Consider the following 19600-nt stretch of genomic DNA (forward strand, 5'->3'; position numbering starts at 1 on the left):
TTTTTCTTTCAGTATTGTAAATATATCCTACCACTGTCTTCTTGCTTCATGGTTTCTGATGACAAATCAGCACTTTTTCTTATTGAGCATCCCTTGCATGTTCTGATTGGAATCACTTTTCTCTTGCTGTTTCTCAGAACTCTCTCTTTAGCTTTGGTATTTGCAAGTCTGATTAGTATGCTTTGGAGTGTGTCTATTTGGATTTATTCTTATTAGAGTATATTGTAGTACTTGGAAATGCATATTTCTGTCTTTTATGAGATTTGGGAATTTTTTGGCCATTATTTCCTCAAATACTCTTTCTGCCTCTTTTCCTTTCTCTTCTTCTGGGACACCCCTAAATGCATATATTTGCATGCATCATCTTATCATTCAACTCCCTAAGATCCTGTTCAATTATTGTCATCATTTTCTCTATCTGTTCATTTGTGTTTGACTTCAGATGTTACATCTTCTAGCTCATTGATCCCTTCTTATGCCTCTTCAAATTACTTGTAGACTTCTAGTGAATTTTTAATATCATCTATTGTGATTTCCATTTCCATTGAAATTGGTCATTTTTCTTTGCATCCTTTCAAATGGTTTATGCTCATTCAATGTTTTCATTAGCCACATTTCCTTCATTTCCTTGAATTGAATTAGTTTTTGAATATCTTTTATTAATTTGTCAAAATTATCTCTTCTGATGTTTTAATTTGTTTCTTTGACTGGGCCACATTTTCCTGTTAGTAAGGCTTCACATTTTTGTGCTGAGCATCTGATTATCTTCATTTTTTTTGAAATTTGGTTTCTCTCTCTTTTCAAGGATTTTATTATTGATTAAGCTTGTTTTAAAGATATTCTTTGACAGTTAGTTTGTCAGTATTTCCTAGTGAAAACATAGCAAGATACCCACAGAGAGGATGCAGAATTGATTCACAGGGCCCTGGGGAGATGATGAGGAATGTTTCCAAATAATTTTTTGTTTTTAGCTTTTGAAAGTTGCACTTTCCTGTACTGCCCAGTAGATGACACACTATGCCATTACTCCTTTGTGAGGTTTCCCCATAGGTGTACTTTCTTGACCTGCCCAGAAGATATCATGATTCACCCACTTATTCCTATTTACCACTCAAGGGCAGGATTTTTTAGCCCTTTGCCAGCTCCTCATCTGATATAGTTGAAAAAATGATATGGCGGTGTCTGACTGGAACACATTAGAATGGCATGATCCAACAGTCTAAATATACTGGCCAATAGTTGACTCAGTACTGGGTCATGCATTCCTTTATTCTTTGTGCAGTGGGATCCTTTGGTCCTATCACTCCAAAGCAGCATTCCATGAAGGGATCAGACTGCCTGATGCTGCTCGTCTCAAGGGTGGCAGATAGGCACCAGTAGCTTTGTCTGGAGTTATTCACAGTCTGTCACTGTGGGTTTTCAGTCTCTGCCCTGGAAGCTACTTTTTACTTATCTGGTCTTTGGATGAGCAGATCAAATTGACTCAGAAGTTTTCTGAAACTCCACCTACTGTTTGGGGGAGAGGACTGAGTCCAACAATTCATTCCTTAGTCTCCCATCTTCCTGGAAGCCTCATTGTGGTATTGATCTGCATTTACCTCATGGCTAACAATTTAGCAACTTTTCACATGCTTTATGGTCATTTGTATCTGAAAGAATGAAAATGAAAACACAACATACCAAAACCTATGAGATGCAGTAAAGCCAATGTGAAGTGATAAATATATAGCTCTAAATGTTTACTTTAAAAAGGAGAAAAACTTAAAAACAGAGACCTACCTTCAAAACTGGAAGAACTAGAAAAAAAGAAGGAAAGAAAGAAAAAAACTAAACCCAATGCAAGCAGAAGGAGGGAAATAGCAAAAATTTAAATGGAGATAAATGAAATTTTATCTTAAATTTTATCTTCACTTTTTCTTCTTTCCATGCACCCTTTTTTACACTTTTTGTGTTCTGCTTTTAAATAGCAGCTGTTCTAAAGGGTGTGAAATGGTATTGCATTGTGGTTTTTATTTGCCTTTCCTGATGGCTAATGATGTTGATCATAGTTTCATGTGCTTTTTGGCCATTTGTATATCTATTTTGGAGAGGTGTCCATTCAAGCATTTTGTTCATTTTTAATTGGGCTGTTTGTCTTTTTTTTTTTTTTAAAGATAAAGGATTTCATTATATATTCTAGATGAAAAACCTTTATCAGATATGTGGTTTCCAAATATTTTCTACCATTATGTAGGTGGTTATTTTATTTTCATGATGAAGTCCTTTCAGATACTAAAGGACTTAGTTTTGATGAGGTAACATCATTTTGTTGTATTTTGTTGCTTGTGCTTTGGGTGTAAAGTCAAATGAATCACTGCCTAACAAAAGGTCATGAAGATGCTTCTCTATATTTTCTTCCAGGAGTTTGAAAGTTCTGGCTCTTACATTAAGGACTTTGGTTCATTTTAATTTATTTTTGTATAAGTTCTGTAGGAAGGGTCACTTCCTTCTTTATTTTACAAATGGAGATTCAGATTTATCAGTACCATTTGTTGAAGAGACTATTCTTTTTTTGACTCCTTGCAAAAATTGTTTGGCCATACACCCGGCCGATTCTTATTCCCAGTTAATGTGATATTTATCTACACCCACTTCATGAGTCTTGGAATTGTCTTGTTTGGGAAAAACTGACTGAAGTAGACCCTGTCTGGGGGACCATCCTCCAAGAATCAGCCCTCCAGGAAAAAGTTGCTGAAGATAATGAAAGATTGTTAAAAACATATATAGGCAAAGCAAAACAAATAAAACAATTACCAGATCAATATTCCCTGAGGAGGAAGAGAGAAAAGAAAGCTCTTTCTTGAGGGTGAACAACTGCACCAAAAAGAACAAAAATCAAAAATTAAGAGTTGAAAAAATGTGTTCAATAAAGAGAAGCTTTGCTAGATATATAGAATAATATGAATTAAATATCAAAGAATGGTTAAAGCACAAAGCCAACCAATAAGAGAACCTAGGGGAAGGAGAGAAAATGACCTACAGAATAAACTAATCAAGAAAATCAGATTCCTGGATACCAGCAAAATATCACATCACATGAACATATGCCCTAGTCAGAGGAACAAACTAAAACTTCAGGTATGATACAGGAATATTCTAAATGAATTCAACAAAGTGAAGGAAAATGTGGCAAAAGAGATTTAGGCCATAAAGAAGACACAGGGTGACCATACAGAAGACCTTGGAACCCTGAAAAAAATCATCAGAATGTATGGGAATGAAAGGCACAATAGAATAGGTAAAAACACAATAGAGAAATACAACAGCAGATTTGAAAAGGCATAAAAAAGAATTAGTGAACTAGAGGACAGGACATATGAAATTATACACCCAGAACCGACAGGGAAAAGAATGGAAACATTTAACAGTGTCTCAGGGAATTGAATGACCACATGAAGCACAGGAATGTGTTTAATGGGTGTCCTAGAAGGAAAAGAGAAGGAATAATGGGCAGAAAAAATAATTGAGTAAGTAATCACCGAATATGTCTCAACTCTCATGTAAACCATAGAATTACAGGTCCAATAAGCACAAAATAGACCAAACAGAATAAACAGACCCACCCCAAGACACTTACTAATCAGATTGTCAAATGCCAAAGACAAAGAGAGAATTCTGAAAGAAGCAAAAGCAAAAGAAAAATAATCAATTACATGAAAAGGGAAGCTTGATATGACTAAGTGTGGACTTCACAGAGGAAACCATGGATGTGAAAAGAAAGTGATATATATATTTAAGATATTGAAAGAGAACAACTTCCAAACAAGATTTATATAACTGGCAAAATTATCCTTCAAAATTATGTAGAGTTTAAAATATTTACAGATAAGCAGACACTGGAAGAATTTGTGTATAAGACACCTTCTCTACAAGAAATTTTAAATTGAATGCTACAGGCTGATAAGAAAGATGAAGACAAAGGTTTGAAGCAGAGTGTAGAAATGAAGACTATAATTAAGGGTAATTAAAAGGAGAGAGAGAGAGAGAGAGAGAGAGAGAGAGAGAGAGAGAGAGAGAGAGAGACAAAAATAAGATATGATATGTAAAAATCCAAAGAACATAATTATTGAAGAAAGTGGAATAAAATCCCTGATCAGAAGACATAGCTGGCAGAATGTATAAAAAATACAGGAGCCATCTATATGTATCTACTACAACCTTACTTTAAGCACAAGGACAAAAATAGGCTGAAAGTGAAAAGTTGGGAAAAAATACTCCATGAAAACAACAACCAGAAAAGAGCAGGGGTAACTCTACTAAAATCAGACAAATTAGACCTTAAATTTAAATGTAAAAGAGACAAAGTAGGATGCTAGGTAATTAAAAAAGGGACAAATTATCAAGAAAAAGTAGCAATAATAAACATTTATGTTCCTACCCAGAGTGCCCCAAAGTACATGAGGCAAACACTGGCAACATTCAAGGTAGGAATAGACACCTTTACAATAATAGTTGGAGGCTTCAAGACACCAATCTCATCAATGGGTAGACCATCTAGACAGAGGATCAATAAGGAAAAATGACCTTGAGCAATATGATAAATGAGCCAGACCTTACACCCAAAGTGCAAGCAATGAAAGAAATAGATAATTGGAATTTCCAAATTGTATACTTTTGTGCATCAAAGGACTGTCAGGAAAGTAAAAAGGCAGCCTACTCAATGGGAGATAATAGTATGAAATCACATTTCCAATAAGGGCTTAATGTCCAGAATATATAAAGAGAATCTACAACTCAACAGCAAAGTGACAAACAACCCAACTTAAAAATTGACGAAAGGCATAGATAGACACTTTTCCAAAGAAGAAATTCACGTGAATCAAAAGCATATGAAAAGATGTTCAACTTCACTACTCATTAGGGAAATGCAAATCAAAACCACAATGAAATACCATCTCACATCTCCTATAATGGCCAATATTTTTTTAAATGCCAGAAAACTACAAGAGTTGGAGAGGATGCGTAGAAATAGGGACACTTATTCGCTGTTGGTGGGAATGTAGAATGGTTCAGCTGCTCAGGAAGGTGATTTAGCAGTTCTTCAGGAAGCTAAGAATGGAATTGCCACATGATCCAGCAATCCCATTACTAAAGATATACTCAGAAAAACTGAAGGCAGAGGCAGCAAGACGTTTTGACACTGATGTTGTTCATAGCGGTATTATTCACTATTGCCAATAAAAGGAAACAGCCCATATGTCCATCAAATGATAATTGGATAAACAATCTGATATATACACTCAATGGGATATTATGCTGCTTTAAGATGGAATAAAGTCATGATGCACGCAACAATGTGGATGAAACTTGAGGACATTATGTTGAACAAAATAAGCCAGAAATAAAATGACAAATACTCTATGGTGTCAGTAATAAGAACTAAATATAATGAGCAAACTCTGAGAGATAAATTTGAGAACATAGCTTATCAGGAGATAGAAAAAGGACAGATAATGTAAATTTGCTGCTCAAGAGTACAGAATGTTTAAGAAGATTTCTTTTAAAGATTCAGAAATGTGTAGTTCAATACTGTGTGATGGTAATACAATACTGTAGGTAAAATGAACAAAGCTAAGAGTTAATACAATTGAAAGAGGATGGTTAGAAGCATATATGGCATTGGAAGGAAGGATAAAGGACAGAAACTGGGACTGAATAACTGAAACCTAGAGTGAATAATAATGGTAGTTAATTTCATAAATATAAGAAAGTTTTACACAAACAAGAACAAATGTATACTATTATAAGGGATCAAAAATGGGATGGTATGGGGAAAAATTATAGTTAATGCAAACCAGGATCTATGGTTACCAGTAACTCTAATATTCTTGTATTAATTGTAACAAAGGTAATATTTCACAGCTAAATGTCAATAAGAGGAAAATATAAAGGAAAGGTATATATATATTTTTCTTTTCAGAAGAAATGGAAGTGTTTTCGTATAGATTGTATGGTGAATGCATAATTATGATACTATATATAAAGGCATTGATTGTACACTTAGGATGGATTGTATGGCATGTGAATAAAACTCTTTAAAAAATAAACAGAAAACTACAAGTGTTGGAGAAGATGTGGAGAAGGGATTGCACCTATTTACTGTCAGTAGAATGTAGAATTGTGCAGCCCCTCTGGAATGCAGTGTGGCAGTTTCAAAGGAAGCTAAGCATTGAATTGCCATATGATCCCACAATCCTGTGGCTAGATACATACTGAGAAGAACTGAAAGCTGAGACACAAATAGACTGTGCACACCAATGTTTAAGGTGGCATTATACATGATTGCCAATGGATGGAGGTGACCCAAGGGTACATTGACTGATGAGCAGAAAGGCTAGCTGTGGTGTACGGATATGATGGAATATTGTGTGGCTGCATAAAGGAACAAAGTCACGAGTCAGGCAATGATATGAATGAACCTAGAGGGCCTTACATTGAGTGAAATAAGGCACAAACAAAGGACAAATACTGTATGGTATCACTAATATGAACTAACAATAATGAGCAAACTCTGAGAATGAAATTTGAGAACATAGGTTATCAGGAGATATAATGTGGACAGAGATTGGGCAATTGATGATTAAGAAGTGCAGAATGTTCAATAAGGTTCATTATAAGTACTCATAAATGAAGAGCACAGTAGTGTGTGATGGTAACACGATACTATAAGTGTAATTAACAAAGGAGAGCATGAGAATGGTCGGAAGAAGAAGGCGAGAGTTGTGTATTTCACCAGAAGAAAAGTTAGAGGATAAAAATTGTGACTTTATAACTTAGTGAAACCCAGAGTGTGCAGTAATGGTGGTTAATCGTGTAAATATAAGAGAGTTCTTACATGAACTGGAACCACCATATGTCACTATTACACAGTGTTAATAATAAGATATTATATGAGAAAAATACAATTAATGTGAACTAAGGTATATAGTTAACAGTAGCATTGGAATTTTCTTGCATTAATTGTAACAAAGGCACTATACCGTATCTGAATGTCAGTTCTAGGTGGATATAAGTGATATGGAAGTGTTTTCTTTGGAAAAAATGAAAATGTTCTCATATTGATTGTAATGGTGAATGTATAAATTTGTGATTATACCAAGAACCATTGATCATACCTTAGCCATGGATTGCATGGTGTATGAATAAAACTATTTTTTAAAAAATATCAGTTGGCATTAGATGTGAAAGTTGATTTCTCAATTTGATTCCGTTGGTATAAATGACTGACCTTGTTTCTGTAATATGCTGCTTTAATTACTGTAGTTTTGTCATAGGTATTAAGATTGAAAAATGTGAGTTCCCCAATCTCATTCTTCTTTTTCAAGATGGCTTAGCTATTTAGGACCTTTGCACTTCCAAATAAATTTGATGATTGACTTTCTCATTTCTGCAAAGATTGTTCGAATTTTCATTGAGATTCTATTGAATCTATAAATTGCTTTGTATAAGTTTGATGTCTTATAGTCTTCCAAGCCATGAACATTGAATATCGTTCAATTTTGTTGTCTTCTATGATTCCCTTTAGCAATGTTTTGTAGTTTTCCATGTCTGATCATTTACATTCTTGGTTAGATTTATTCCCAAATGTTTTATTATTTTAGTTGCTATTGTGAATTGAAATTCTATTGATTTCTTCTTCCAATTTTTCAGTGTTTGTGTATACATACACTACTGATTATTGGGTGTACCTCTTGTACCTGTCACTTTGCTGAAATCATTTATTAGGTCTAGGAGCTTTTTTGTGGATTTTTCAGGATTTTCCACAGATAGTATCATGTCATCTGCAAATAGGGAAAGTTTTACTTCTTCCTTTCCAATTTCCAAGCTTTTTATTTCTTCTGCTTGCTAAATTTCTCTGACAAGAACTTCCAGTGCAATTTAGAATAACAGTGGTGACAGCAGGCATCTTGTCTTGTTCCTGATCTTAAAGGGAAAATTTTCAGTCCTTCACAATTAAGTAAGATGTTAGCTGTGTGCTTTTCATATATGCTTTTTCTCCTGGTGAGGAAGTTTCCTTCCATTCTTACTGTTCTAAGTGTTTTTTTTTTATCAAGAAGGGGTGCTGGATTTTGTTAAATGCTTATTCTACATTGAGTTGACGATGTGTTTGTTCTTTTTCATTCTGTTATTGTTGTATACTACATTAATTGTTTTTTTCTTATTTTGAACTAACCTTGTAAACCAGGGGTAAATATCACTTTGTTAAGGAGTATAATTATTTTAATATGGTGTTGGATTCAGTTTGCTGTTATTTTGTTGAGGACATTGGTGTCTATATCCGAAGAGATATTGGTCTGTAGTTTTCTTCTTTGGTATCTCTATCAGGTTTAAGTTTGAGGGTCATTTTGTCTTTGTAGAATGAAGTTGGATGTGTTCTCTCCTCCCATAGTTTTGGAAGAATTGGAAAATTTGAAATGTGATTTCTTGGACTGTTTCATAGAATATCCTTCTGGAGCCATCTAGTCCTGGGTGATTCTTTGTTGGAATGTTTTTCTTTACTGATCCAATCTCTATATTAGTCATTTGTTCCTGAGATAATCTATTTATTTAACTTTACATAGGTAGTTTGGGGGCTTCTTAGATTTGAAGTATTTCATTTAAGTTATATAATTGTTTACTATACAGGTGTTCACAGTATCCTCTTATAACCAATTTTTATTTCAGCAGTGTTGATAGTAATTTCTCCATTTTCTTTTTTCTTTTTTTTGATTTTTAACATTTTATTGTTGTAGTATAACATATATACAAAGCAAAGAAATAAAATTCAATAGTTTTCAAAGCACGGTTCTAAAAAGTACTTACAGGACAGATCCCAGAGTTTGACATGGGCTACCATATGATCCTCCCATATTTTTCCTTCTAGCTGCTCCAGAATATATGAGGCTAGAGGGCTTAAATATTTTTGTATTAACACATTTAATTTTTTCCCTTCTTTTTGTGTGAAAAATAACATATATACAAAAAAGCTGTACATTTCAAAGCACAGCACCACAATTCATTGTAGAACAAATTTCAGACTTTGACATGAGTTACAATTTCACAATTTTAGGTTTTTACTTCTAGCTGTTCTAAAATACTGGAGACTAAAAGAGATATCAATTTAATGATTCAGCATTCTTATTCATTTGTTAAATCATATCTTCTCTTTATAACTCCACCATCACCTTTGATCTTTCCATACCTTTCCTTAGGGGTGTTTTGGCTATGTCAATTCTAAATTTTAGGTATTGGAAGAGTCTGTCACTAATATGGGTAGGAAGTGGAACTATCTGATATTCTAGAGAGGCTGAGTTAGGTTTCAGGACTTATCTCGACCAGGGTCCCATCTGGAGATTTTAGGTTTCTGGAAAGTTACTCTAGTACATGGAACCCTTGTGGAATCTTATATATTGCCCTAGGTGTTCTTTAGGATTGGCTGGAATGTTCCTGATTGGGGGTTGGCAGGTTATGATAGGTGCCAAGGTCTAATTGAAGCTTGTGTAAGTGCAACCTCCTGAGTAGCCTCTTGACTATTTGAACTCTCTCTGCCACTGATACTTTACTAGTTCTAGTTATTTTCCCCTTTTGGCCAGGATGGAATAGTTGATCCCATGGTGCCAGGTCTGGATTCATCCCTAGGAGTCCTCTCCCACGTTGCTGGGGAGACTTTCACCCCTGGATGTCATGTCCCATGTAGGGGGGAGGAAAATGATTTCTCTTGCAATGTTGGGCTTAGGGAGAGTGAGACCACATCTGAGCAACAAAAGATGTCCTCCAGAAGTAACTCTTAGGCATGCCTATATGTAATCTAAGCTTCTGGGCTACCTATATAAGGTTCACCAGAGTAAGCCTTGTGATCAAGGGCATGGCCTATTGATTTGGGTGTCCATAAAGTTTGACACAGTATCAGGGGATACCCTGATGGTAACTTTAGTAGTTCCATATTTTTTCTCCCTTCTGACAGGGGACTCTGACAATATTTTTTGATTATCTGTTTAGTATGCTCTAGTATGTATCCAGGCATTACAATAATCTATACAGGATTAAAGGACCTCTTTCTTATTCTGTGCTCCCTGTGTTTCAATTGTTCAAATGAGCTATACAGATATATTGAATTAGATTATGCACTACAGAAAATTTCAGTTCCAGACTAAATAAAATTTTCTTCCATTGGTCTCAAAGAGTATGTGTGTTTCAAAAATATAGACACTGTCATCCTTACCCTTATTTTCCAGATTACTTTAACCCCAATCTAGTTGGCTGTATTCTCATCTCTGAATATCAGGTTATATATATATAACAACCTCTCAAAATCCTGAAATAATAATCATTGCTCTGGACTTAATGTGTCTACTCTAAAAGCTTACAATTTAGGCCCCTGTCTTATAGGCATTTTCTAAAGGTGACCATACCATTCTTGTTCTTTTGTTTCTATCTTATTTTGTCTCACCAAATGCCCCACATGTTTATTCACATCGTTGCATACCTCCTGACTTTGTTCCTTTTTGTAGCAGCACGACCTTCATTCATAACCATACAACATTGTTTGCCAATCTATTTCTTCGTCAGTGCATCCTTTAGCTACCTGCATTCATCGGACATCATGTCCAGAGCCCAAAAGTCCACATCCATCAACACTCTCAATTTTAGATAATTTCATTTTTCCCAAGAGAAAGAAAACCAATAAACATACCCTCACCAAATAGGAAATCTAAACCTCCTCTTAATTCTTGTCCCTCTCCCTATTATTTACATTTGCTTCTGCTGTGGTAGTGGTGACAGTTTCATTTTGAACATAGCTCATAGCATGCATAGCAGTTTTCCCCCTGTATCTTGGACTTAAGCACTATTTGTACAAGAATTATATCTTTGAAGTAATTATTGTGAGAATTAATTCATATTTCTAGTGCTAATCAGTTGGACATGTAGGTCTATACAACGGCTTTCAATCTTGCTTATCTTCAATATGGTGATATTAATTATAGAACCAGTAGAGAACCACCTTCACTCCTGTCTATTCCCTTACATTGGAGTTCAACCTTATTAGATAACAGTTCACCCATCTCCAGTTTCCATGTATCTCTAAGTCCCCCTATATTCTCTAATGTAAGCCTCTGATTATACCTTTATGCTGATCATAAAAGCAGAATCATACAGTATCTATCCTTGTGTGTCTGGCTAATTTCACTTAGCATTACGTCCTTAAGACTCATCCATCTTGTCATGTGCTTCATGACATCATTTTGTCTTACTGCTGCATAATATTCCATCGCATGTATATACCACATTTTGTTGACCCACTCAACTGTTGATGGGCATTTGGTTTGTTTCCATCTTTTGGGATGGTGGGTAATTCTGCTATGAACATCTGTGTGCAAATGTCTGTTTGTATTGTTGCTTTCAGCTTGTCTGGGTATATACCAAGTAGTGCTATTGCTCGGTCATAGGGCAACTCAATATTTAGTTTCCTAAGGAATGGCCAAACAGTCTTCCATAATGGCTGCACCATTATACATTCCCTCCAGCAGTGAATAAGTGTCCCAATTTCTTCACATCCTCTCCAACATTTATAATTTCCTGTTTGTTTAATAACAACCATTCTTATAGGTGTGAGGTGGTATCTCATTGTAGTCTTGATCTGCATTTCCCTTGTAGACAGTGAAAATGAACATCTCTTCATATGCTTTTGAGCCATCTGTATTTGCTCTTCAGAAAAATGCCTATTCATATCTTTAGCCCATTTTATAATTGGGTTGTTTGCTCTTTTGTTGTTGAGTTGCATGGTTTCTTTGTATATATAAGAAATCAAACCTATGTGATTTCCAAGTATTTTCTCCCATTGAGTGGGCTGCCTCTTCACCTTTCTGAAAAAGTCTTTTGAGGTGCAGAAGCATTTGATTTTGAGGAGCTCCCATTTATCTATTATTTTGTTGCTTATACTTTGAGTGCAGAGTATTGGAAGCTACCTCCTATGACTAGGTCTTGAAGGTGCTTCCCTACATTTTCTTCTAGAAGCTTTATGGTGATAGATCTTATATTTAGGTGTTTGATCCATTTTGATTTAATTTTTGTGTATGGTGTAAGATAGGGGTTTCCTTTCCTTTTTTTTTTTTTTTTTGCTATTGAAATTCAGTTCCTCCATGCTCAATTATTGAAAAGACTATTTTGTCCCAGTTCAGAGGATTTTTGGGCCTTGTAAAAAATCATTTGACAATAGAAGTGGTGGTCTGTTTCTGCACTCTTGATTAGATTCCATTGGTCAATGCTTCTATCTTTGTGCCAGTACCATGCTATTTTGATCATTGTGGCTTTATAGTAGGTTTTAAAGTCAGGGAGTGTTAATCCTTCCACTTCGTTCCCCTTCTTTAGGTTGCTTTTAGCTATTCACTGTGTCTTTCCCCTCCAGATGATTTTGGTAACTAACTTTTCCAAATCTTCAAAGCAGGTTTTTGGAGTTTTGATTGGCACTGTGTTGTATCTGTAGATCAATTTGGGTAGAATTGGCATCTTAACTATATTTAGCCTTCTTATCCATGAGTAAGGAATGGCTTTTCACCTATTTAAATCTGCTTTGATTTCTTTTAGCAATGTTATGTAATTTTCTTTTAGCAATGTTCTTTAGATTTTCTTAAAACCCTATTTAACTTCATTCTTAAGTGCTTGATTATTTTAGTTATTATTTTGAATGGAATTTCTTCCTTAGCTGTCTACTCGGCTAGGTCATTGCTTGGGTATGGAAATGTTACTGATTTTTGCACATTACTTATATATCCTACCACCTTGCTGAATTTGTTTATTAGCTCAAGTAACTTTGCTGTAGATTTCTCAGAATCTTCCAAGTATAGTATCATATCATCTGCAAATAATGAGAGTTTTACTTCTTCCTTTCCAATTTGGATGCCTTTTATTTCTTTGTCCTGCCTGATTGCTCTAGCTAGAACTTCTAACACAATGTTGAATAATAGTAGTGTCAGTTCCTCAGCCTCTGCAACTAGGGTTCTCCTATGTTGTGCAGAAAGTCTCTCACAGGTCAGCCACACTCCCAAATCACTGCCTCAGTCACCCTTCTGTCCCTTTTCTAACTTTCCCATAGATCAGCATTAATCATTAGCTACTCTATTCAGCCATCTTCCCAGAAGTCCCTTCCCATTTTCATTTTCATTTTATGTATGTCCTCTTTCCTTTTTTCTTTACCAGAATAATGAATGGTTTGTGAACTTCATTGATATTTTCAAGGAAGTCACTTTAGGTTTTGTGATTTTTTCTTGTCTTTTTTTTTTCTATTTCACTTATCTCTGTTCTATCATTGTGTTTCTTTTCTTCTTTTTTTCTTTGGGTTTAGTTTGCTCTTTTTTCTAAATCTTCTAACTGTAACTTTGAATTTAAGGTGTGTCCATTGCATACAGCATAGAGTTGGTCATGCTTTTTTGTCCATTCTGCCAATCTCTGTCTTTTGACTGGAGTGTTTAAGCCATTTACATGTTGTATTAGCTAGGGTTCTCTAGAGAAACAGAATCAGCAGGAGATATCCATAGATATATAATTTGTGAAAGGTGTCTCACATAACCACGGGAATGTAGAGTCCAAGGTCTGTAGGTAACATGGCAAGCTGGTAACTCTGATGAAGTTCCTCATTGAACTATCAGGAGAGGATAGCTGGAAAACCATGGGCATGAAAAAGTCCAAAATAGGCTGTGAAGTTGGTGGCTCCAGTGAAAGAGTCTGGGCAATCTCCACAGGAGAGGATCATTGGCTGAAGCAGGAGGAATAACTGTCTCTTCTGAATCCTCCTTAAAAGCTTTCCAGTTATTAGATTAAACATCACTCATTGCAGAAGACACTCCCCTTAGCTGATTGTAAATACAATCAGCTGTGGATGCCACCAATGTGGTCATGATTTAAGTGTTTGAAATGTCCTCATAGCAACAGACAGGCCAGCACTTGCCTGACAGGACAACTGAGTACCACCACCTGGCCAAGTTGGCATATGAATACCTGACCATGAAACATGTAAAGTCACTCCTGCCATTCTGCTATGTAGACTTTGTATGTCATACAAGTTTTTGCTTCTCGAATTGTCAATTAATGTCTACTTTTATATCCATGTTTTTTTTTTTAATGTTGTGCCATATTGAGTGCCTTCTCTTTTCTATCTGGATATATTTTTCATCTATTTTCCTTTTCATTACCATGGGTTTAAAGTTTAAAATTCAATGTACACATCCATCATATTTGGTTTGATTCCAAATTAACACATGTACCTTTCTTATATGTCTCTGTCCACCAACCTTTTATTTTTGCATGTGCTACTACTTATATATTTATATGTTACATGTTCAAAACCATAGGTTGGTCATTGTTTTTATATATTTGAATTTCATCACCTGTACAAAGTAGGAAGTGAAGTTTACATTTCAAATAATACACTACAATACTATAGGTATTCACATTTTCCCAAATGACTTCCTTTACCCCATGTCTTTATTTCTTTATGCCAGTTTGAACCACAGTATATTGTCCTTTCCTTTTAATCTGAAGAACTCCTTTTTGCATTGCTTGTAGGGAAGGTCTAGTGGTGATGACTTCAGCTTTTGTTTATATGGAAATGTCATACTCTTGCCTCATTTATTTAAACATTTTTTTATTGTGAAATATAGCATATATACAAAAACACAATAAATTTCAAAGAATACTTTAACAAGTAGTTGCAGAACATATTTCAAAGTTTAGTGTGGGTCACCATTCCACATTTTCATGTTTTCCTTCTAGCTGCTCCAAAACAGTGGAAGCTAAATGAAATATTGTTATAGTGAATCTGCAGTCATATCTATTTTGTTACCCAACTTATGGTCTTTCCTAGAGAATGAACCATATGCACTTGAGAAGAATGTTATTCTGTTTTTGTTGGTTACAGTGTAAATTGTGTAAAAGTGTAATTTTACTGGATGTAAATTCTTGGCTTACAGTTTTACTTTCAGCACTTTCAGTATTTCAAGACACTGCCTTCTTGCATCCACGGTTTCTTTTATAATCAAATTTTATTGAGATATATTCACATGCCAAATATTCCATCCAAATTAATCAATAAATGGATCACAGTGTCATAATATAATTGTGCATTTATCACCACAATCAATTTTAGAATATTTTCATTACTCCATGAAAAAATAACAAAAAGAACAGCCAAAACATCCACCGCATTATCTACTTATTGCTTTGTTTTGTTTTTCTTTTTTTGCATGCCATATGGTGGGCATCACATTTCATTCTTTTTCCATGTGACTATCCCATTATTGCAGCACTATTTTTGAATATTTGTTTGTTTTTGGAAAGTGCATAGGCTGGGATTTGAACCCAGGCCTACTGCGTAGCAGGCCAGAATTCTGCCGCTGAACTGCACCTGTACCCCCTATTTTGTCTTTATTTCATTGCTCATCTGCTCATACACTGGATAAAGGGGATGTCAGTCACAAGTTTCTCACAATTACATAGTAATACAATATAAGCTATTTATTTATACACTCTCCATCAACAATCCAGTCTATTGGATTACAGTTCAACAGTTTCAGGTGTTTCCTTCTAGCTATTCTAATACAGTAGAAACTAAGAAGGAATATCTGTATAGTGCATAAGAATAGCCTCCAGAATGACCTCTTAACTCAATTTGAAATCTCATAGATATTGCAACTTTGTTTTGTTTCATTTCTTTTCACCTTTTTGATTAAGAAGTCATTCTCAATAAAACGATGCCAAGACCAGATTAATCTCTGGGAGTAATGTCCCATGACCAGGTTCATCTCTTGAAGTCCCGTCCCATGTTACCAGTGTCTCTTATACCCAAGGAGTAATGCCCCATGTAGGGATGAGGGTAGTGAGGTTGTTTGCAGAGCTGGCTGAGAGAGGGGGGCCACAACTGAGCAACAAAATGGGTTCTCAGGGACTGACTCTTAGGCATAATTATAAATAGGTTTAGATTCACCTTTTCAGGAATAAGTTTCATAAGGGCAAGTCCCAAGGTCAGGGGTTGATTTATTAAATTGTGAATCCCTAATGGCTGCAAGAATATCAAGAATTCCTAAGGTGGGAAAGTTCAATAGTTCCACATTTTTTATCAGTCCCACAGGGGCCTTTGCAAATACTGTTTTATTTTCTGCTCAGGATACTCTGGGATATATTGGGGTATTAGACTAACCTGAACAGAATAACAAGATCTCATTTCTTATTCTAGGTTCCATGCAATTATATTGTTTAAATAAACTGATCATGCACGTCAAATTAGATAATGTTACAGAAAATATAAATTTTGTACCAAATGAGCCTCTCTTCATCTGGTTTCACAAAGAAGTTGAAGTTTTAAACTATGGTCAATATTATCCATTGCCCTATATACTGATTTACCTTAGTCCTAAAACCAAGTCTATTTATTTCATTCATATCTCTAATTAGAGTCTGATTTCTTTTTCAACTTCTTTAACAGTTGCTGTATGGAGTTTCTGATGAGTAATCAACATTCAATCTAATTTTTACTCCTTTATACATAATATATTGCTTTTCAATTGCAGCTTTCAGCTCTTTCCTTGTCCTTTGCATTTGTTAGTGTGATCAATATATAACAGGGTGTATTTTTCCTCATGAGTATCCTGTTTTGTGTTCTTCGGGTTCTTGGATGCACCTATTCCCATCTTTTATTAAGTATGACAACTTCTCTGTCACTATTTTTGTTTGAATATTATTTCTGACCATTTATCTATTTCTTCTCCTTCTGGGACTTCCATAATGCATATGTTTCATAAGCTTGATGGTGTCACAGAGGTGTCTTAAACTAGTTTCATTTTTTGTTTACATTTTTATTGTGAAAAATAATAATTGAAGTTGAATAAACAAATATTTTAAACATTTTTATTATAAAATATAACAAAAAAGCATTCATTTCAAAGCACACTGCAACAATTAGTTGTAGAACAGGTTGAAGAGTTTGATATGGGTTGCAATTCCACAATTTTATTTTTTTCCTTCTAGTTGCTCCAGGACACTGAAGACTAAAAGAAATATCAATATAATGATTCAGCAATTTTACTTAAATCCTATCTTCTCTGTTATAACTCCCCCTTCTACTTTGAACTTTCTCCCAATCTTTAGGAGTATTTGGGCTATGCCCATTCTAACTTTTTCATGTTGAAAAAGCCTGTCCATAATATGGGGTGGGGGGTGGAACTAGTTGATATTCTGGAGAGGCTGGCCACTCTGGATTTCAGGACTTACCTGGCCTAAGAACCATCTGGAGGTTGTAGGTTTCTGGAAAGTAACCATAACAGATGGAACCTTTATAAATTCATAGACAGAGCCCTACATGCTTTTTAGGGTTGGTAGGAATGGTTTTGGTTGGTGTTTAGCAAGCCACATTAGTAGCAAGATCTAGCAGAAGTTTATTTAAGAGTAGCTTCCAAAGACCCTTTTGGCTCTATTTGATCTTTCTCAACTGCTGATACCTTATTGCTACAATTCTTTTCCTTCTTTTTGTCAGGAAGACATTGCCAGTCCCATGATGCTAGGGCCAGGTTTATCCCTGGGAGTCATATCCCATGTTGCCAGGGAGTCTTTCACCCCTGAATTCATGGACTACATTTAAAAACTATATTTTATTGAGAAATAATGTGCATATAGTTCAAACATATTATAAAATCAATAGCTCACAGTAGTATCACATAGTTGTGTATTCTTCTCCATGATCATTTTTATAACATTTGCATCATCCAGAAAAAGAAATAAAAGAAAAAGAGGACTCATACATCCCATACCCCTTATCCTTCCCTCTCCTTGATCAACTGTATTTCAATCTACCTGAGTTTTACCCTTTATCTCCCTCTATTATTTATTATTTTATATACCCTTTTACCTGTCTGTCCATACAGGATAAAAGGAAAATCAGACAAAAGATTTTCACAATCACACAGTCACATTGTACAAGCTAAATATTAATACTGTCCTCTTCAAGCATCAAGGCTAATGGAAAACAGTTTGACAGATTCAGGTACTTCCTTCAAACAAGTCCAACACATCATAAAATAAAAATAGATATCTATATAATGTATAAGAATAACCTCCTGGAAAACCTCTTGACTCAATTTGAATTCTCTCAGCATCTGAAATTTTATTTTGTCTCATTTCTCTCTTCCTCTTTTTGGACAAGAAGGCTTTCTCATTCCCATGATGCTGGGACCTGCCTCATCCCCAGGAAGCAGGTCACATGTTACCAGGGAGATTTACACCCCTGGGAATAATGTCTCATGTAGGGGGGAGGGGAGTGAGTTCAACTTCTAAGTTGGCATAGAGAAAGAGGCCACATCTGGGCAACAAAAGTGGTTCTCTGGGGATGATTCTTAAGCTTATTTTTTTTTATTATCTGTAGGCTTAACTTTTCCTTTGAAAGAATAAGATTCAAAGGGCCAAGCTCCAAGTTTGAGAGCTCGGACTATTGAATTGGTTGTCCACACAGCTTGCAAGAATATCAGGAATTCCCCAGAGAAGTTGAATAGTTCCTCTTTCTCCCCAGTTCCCACAAGGGGACTTTGCAAATACTTTTTTGTTTCCTGTCCAAATTACTCAGGGATGTATTGGGGCATCACATTAACCTGTACAAACCAAAGATGTCTCATGCCCTATTCAACATTCCATGTAATTATTGTGTTCAAGTAAACTGACCATAGAAGTTAAATTAGAAAATGTGCTACCCAAAATATAAATTTTGCACCAAATAAATACCTTTCCATATTGTCTCACATAGAGGTTGAAGTTTGAAAATGTGGGGCCATTTCATCCTTTATCTTATATTCCAATTTAACTTACTCTTATCCAGATTAGCTTTATTCATATCCCTCAATGAAGTCTGATCACTTTTTCGGTTTTTTAACAGTTGTTGAATGAGATAATGTTGACTTTCCTAACTTCAGTGCTCTAAATCTGAGTCTACTGTCACATAAAACCTGAAGTTTCAAGGAATGACCAGGTTATATAAAAATATCTCAATATTTCAGAATTCAGAAATATCAGTTACAACTCCTGAATAAATGTGACTTCTGTAAGAGCTTACAATCTAGGAACCTTTACAACAGGCTCCAACCTGATAACCCACATTCTCAACTTCAATTCTGTGAGTTTGTATATTATAATTAGTCCTTATGAGTGAGGCTTGATAATATTTGTCTTATTGTTTCTGCCATTTCATTCAACATACTGTCTTTACCATTCATTCACCTAGTTGCATGCCTCACAATTCCATCCCTTCTTGTGGCCACTCAGTAGTCCATTGTATGTAAGTATCTCAGTTCCCTCTTCCATTTTCAGCTGTTGTACCCTTAGGCCACTTCCAACCATTGAGAAACATGAACACTGCTGCCATAAACACCAATGTGCAAATGTCTATTCATGTCCCCATTTTCAGTTCCCTTAGGTATGTACCTAGCAATGGGGCTGCAAGTTCATATGGCCACCCCACCCTTAGCTTCTTGTGGAACCACTACACTGCCCTCTGGAAGAGCTGAAACTATCAGCTTCCCTACCAACAATGAATAGGTACATCTCT

This window comes from Tamandua tetradactyla, chromosome X (genome assembly GCF_023851605.1).
Source record: "Tamandua tetradactyla isolate mTamTet1 chromosome X, mTamTet1.pri, whole genome shotgun sequence".
NCBI lineage: Eukaryota > Metazoa > Chordata > Mammalia > Pilosa > Myrmecophagidae > Tamandua > Tamandua tetradactyla.